Genomic DNA, 4657 nt, shown 5'->3' with positions numbered 1-4657 from the left:
CCACAGGTTATCTCTGTCTACAGCAGAATTGGCCTCAGTTCCTGTATAAAGATGTCCAGTCTGACCCACTCCACCTTTACTCTTCAATTTATGATAGCTCTGAATGAATCTGTGTGTAAACACTTTGCACTATAAAGCATAATATGTGTGTTCTTGGTGCACTGGTCTGAGGTCAGTTCTTTTCATTTTTTGGGAAACAGTCTGAATTCTTTAACATATGATACAATAAATAGATTACTTGTACAATTCTGGTCAATAGATTATCTACATGTAGTACATAATGTCGAGTCATAGATACATTCCAGCAAAACAGAACTAAATACAGGGATTTGATCAGTGATCATGCACAAGCAAACCTCAGCATGCTCCATCCCCTTTCTCCACAGTGGACTCACCGACACTCGTTTCCTGTTTATCTTTTTCTAACCTGTGTGTGTTCACAGACCATAAAGTTGAAAAAAATGTCACTTTCCACTTCAAACGGTTTTCAATTTTGACATGTTTTGGAAAGGGATGGAGTTATTCTTACTCTGGAGTTGTGGTTTAGACCGGGAACACACATCAGAGATTAGGTTACAGTTTAGTTTAGATGCTAAACCAACATTTTCAAGACCACAAGCAGTAGAATGGCTTTGGGAAATGGAAGGTTTACCGGCTGGACTTCGCTTTTTTGACGATGCTTATTGGATAAATTCTGCTGATACGGGGACAAACTTTCTACTTTCTGTCCTTGTGTTATTGCTTATGTTGTACTGTTTGTCTTTGTCTTTCTCAGCACTAAAAAAAAAAACACTGATGCAGCAAATAAATTTGCTTCTGTATGTGGAAATCTACAGTAAACGTATTCATGGTTACATGTGTATGTGGATGCGAGTGACTTGCTTTTTCAACTGTAATCAAATGTTTGAATTGATATTTCACTGTTTTTGGATTCATCTTATCAAAAGAAATTGACTTGATTTTGGTTTTGAATTGATTTCTTTGCTGTTGTTTGCTGCATTCTGATATTAAGCACGTTTAACAGGATTGAAGGTTTTGTTTTGCATAGAATTAGCAAATATACACTTGTGTTTGATTAGCGTTTATGCCTACATCTTAAAAGAATTGTAACGATTTACGTAGATATATTTTAAAATTAATCTTTTTTTTTGTATTTTATTTTTATTAAGACCTTTGTACATTCAATTAATTGTGGAATATTTTCTATTTGTCTAAAATGTTGCTGTTTTCTAAATTGTTATTTTGTTTTTGGATTTGTTGTTTTGTTTTATAATTTATTATTTTGGTTCCAGATGCGTTATTTTGTTTCACACTTCTTGACCATGTACATTTTAGTACATTTTATTTTTCATGTTTTATTATTTCACAGAGAAAAATCAACACTGTAAAAAAATTTTCACTTTTTATTTATGGGAGGAGTCTCCAGTATCAGAACTTGGTAAAATTTGAAAATTTCTTTCAGTAAGCGTTGTGGTTTCTGTGTAACACGACAAGAGCTTTTTTGTATTTATTTTTCTCTTATCAGTTTCAAAACAGTGAGATAGAGGTTTCTGTGGGAACAACTGTTTAGTGTGCTTGCTGACAAGGTACGACATTAACTATAAATGTTTAAAAAATGTGATGTTCTTTATTAATAACTTTAAACTGTTTTTTTTTTTCATCTAAGCCTTATACAATGCAATAAAGGCATAGGTTTGGGGCATCTGTTTATTTACATTTTAATGTAAATAAACAGAAACGTCAGATAATGACAATTTTAATATAGAAATGTATTTCCAAAACATAATAATGTATTATGGAATAATTAACAAAATAATTATTACAATTATCGTTGAACCAATATTGTTAGGTTCTCGAAGACATTCAGTGTTATTTTAGTTGCTGTTGTTTAGTTGGGTGTCTGAACTGCGCAGTAGCATTGCAACTCTTATGACCTCTTTCCCTGACCTCCCACTTCGCTCTTATTTTAGCCTGGAAGTCAAACCATCTGAGCACAGCGCCAGTGAGTGCTGGACTACTTCCTCATTTCAGAACACAGCATGCTTCCATACACAAAGAGTCACAGTACACGTTTGTTTGTTGTTGTATTTTTCTTTCTTTTTTTTACATTACATAGCATTAGGCCAAATATCCAGGATTTTTGGCCTGACTTTGAGTGCCTGGCTGTCTGAAGATCACTGCATGTGCTTTACTGATGTTCCCTCATCCAACATGCAGTAAACACTAAAATACAATCACACACACACACACACACACACACACACACACACACACACACACACACAGGAATGTCATGAATTGGTGTTTTGTGGTTGAACTGCCATGAATCAAAAGTGACATCTTTCTGCCTTCCTAAAAAAAAACATGGTCAATAGGACACAAACCACAGAAGCATGACTGAGATATATGTCTTTAAAGGGAGAGGCCACCACACATGCCTCGGTCGATTCTTTTTTTAAATAATATAGGTGGATGGAACGGTGTGTGAAGTTTGCACAGTCATCGGGAAATGAAAGTACAACCTACACAAAAAAGTCCTACTCACTGTAGAATGGTGAGGTTTAATTAGTTCAGAGACGGTCTTATATCAGTAACTCCTAACAGATTGATGATTGGTAACAATTGCTTCTCTGAGGTAATCATTTCATAAGGTTTTAGCAAGATACACACCTGAGTGCCAAATCCACTTCTTGATGATTCACTTATTTAATTAACTTTGTGCATCTCATTAATCCAATTTAATTTATTTGTACAGCATTTTTAACAATGTCTCAAAGCAGCTTTACAGAAGCATAGAAAAAGAATAAAAACATTTTAAATTGAGTTATGATTTATCTCTAACATATATCCCTAATGAGCAAGGCTGAGGTGAGAGAGGCAAGGGAAAACTCCCTGAGATGAAATGAGGAAGAAACCTCATCCTCATTTGGTTGACACTGGACAGTAAATTATGTCAATGTAATAATATCCTTTTGACAACAGTCATTAGGATCACCTGGCTGATTATTTTTTTCTTAATGAGAACTTCTTTTTTTCATATAATAATACTATTATTATTATTATTATTATTATTATTATTATTATTATTATTATTATTATTATTATTATTATTATTATTATATTAAACGAAGAAGAAATATTACATATTACATTTTTGTCATCTGAAGGTATTTGAAGTGAAGTGACGTGACATACAGCTACGGTGACCCATACTCAGAATTCGTTCTCTGCATTTGACCCATCCAAAGTGCACACACACAGCAGTGAACACACACCCGGAGCAGTGGGCAGCCATTTATGCTGCGGCACTCGGGGAGCAATTGGGGGTTCGGTGCCTTGCTCAAGGGCACCGCAGTCGTGGCGGCCCGAGACTCAAACCCACAACCTTAGGATTACGAGTCAGACTCTCTAACCATTAGGCCACGACTTGCCCCAAATTTGTTTGTTTATAGAAATTGGTGCAGACTACACAAATGTAGTCTAGGTCTATAGGATTAAAAAGGTTGTACTTTCTACTTCTCATGACTGTATAATCACAGTGCTTTTTTTCCTTATTTGTTTTGAGTGACATTTGTTTTCATTACGATCATTGAGGAGTTTCATGTTGCCATAAGAAAAAATAACACTTAAGTCAGCAAAACAAAAATATTGTGAATATCTGGGTCATCTCGACCAGAAGAAAGAACCAAACAGACTAAATATAACCGGGAGATCGAGGGAGAGAGAGAGATGATATCACATATAGGTAAAGACAGTCCAGGAGAGACAGAAATTAATCTCTATTAATTTCTTTATTAATGCTTCTTTCCTGAAGTGATTTCCTCATACAGTGGCTGCTATCAAAAACCTCAAGTTACCTCAAATCTGAATTTGCTTCTTCATCGAGATTCCCACAGTGACTTACTTCCTCTTTTCACTTCATAGTCACTATCACTTCCAGACATTGCAGAACAACACTGCTTTCTTAAGATAAACATGAGATTATATTCAATGAACAGGCATTTAGAGTAGGTTGATGCATTTTAAAAGATGTACAGTGCTGTTCGTCATCTCACTTCCTATTAGATTCTATTAAATGTTGGCTGTCTTGCTCCCAAAACAGGAAAGCATTCATCAGGAGATCCCAGTGATGCCACAGCTATTAGAAACCATCAGAAACCAGGAGCCAAAAGAGCAAGTTCAGCCTGTGGGTGGGATGGTATTACTCTCTTCCTTGTCAATCACAGTGACCGTAGCCAATCATGGTGGCCTGTGAGCTTGTGTGTGAGGAAGAGGTCACATATTGAGCACTTATCTGAGTGTGTTACAGTACATCACCAATTACACCTTTGCATTGCATTTGCTTCAGTCTGCTGCCATCAGCTTCATTCATCAGGCTGTCAGGAAGCTGAACTCGCTCCCGAACTTGCCCCCCCTCCCTTTTCTGCCCCAGGCACCACAGATCTATGAACCCACCCCACCCCTCCAAATCCCAAATCCCCAAGTCCTTCCACCCTCCCACTGACATGCACCAGTCACTTTGTGCAGCATTGGTCTGCTCATTTGCGTTTCAGCCATGTGCCTTGCGCTGCTTTATTTAATTTCTCTGTTAGTATTATTTGTATACACCTTGGGACTAAGAGTAATGCGATTTCAATTCTCTGTATGTATATACTGT

At 36.4% G+C, this 4657-nt stretch overlaps 1 long non-coding RNA gene across 1 annotated transcript; it reads left to right on the top strand.

Moving 5' to 3' along the window:
• The first annotated feature begins 1479 nt into the window (after nucleotides 1-1479).
• Nucleotides 1480-4657, top strand: LOC125140342. The gene is made up of 3 exons (XR_007139647.1): nucleotides 1480-1586; nucleotides 1971-2002; nucleotides 4103-4657. It is a non-coding gene; the product is annotated as an uncharacterized LOC125140342 (long non-coding RNA).

This window comes from Tachysurus fulvidraco, chromosome 26, assembly GCF_022655615.1.
Source record: "Tachysurus fulvidraco isolate hzauxx_2018 chromosome 26, HZAU_PFXX_2.0, whole genome shotgun sequence".
NCBI classification, from domain to species: domain Eukaryota; kingdom Metazoa; phylum Chordata; class Actinopteri; order Siluriformes; family Bagridae; genus Tachysurus; species Tachysurus fulvidraco.
The sequence above is the reverse complement of the archived record's forward strand: the minus strand, read 5'-3'. Positions and strand labels throughout refer to the sequence as shown.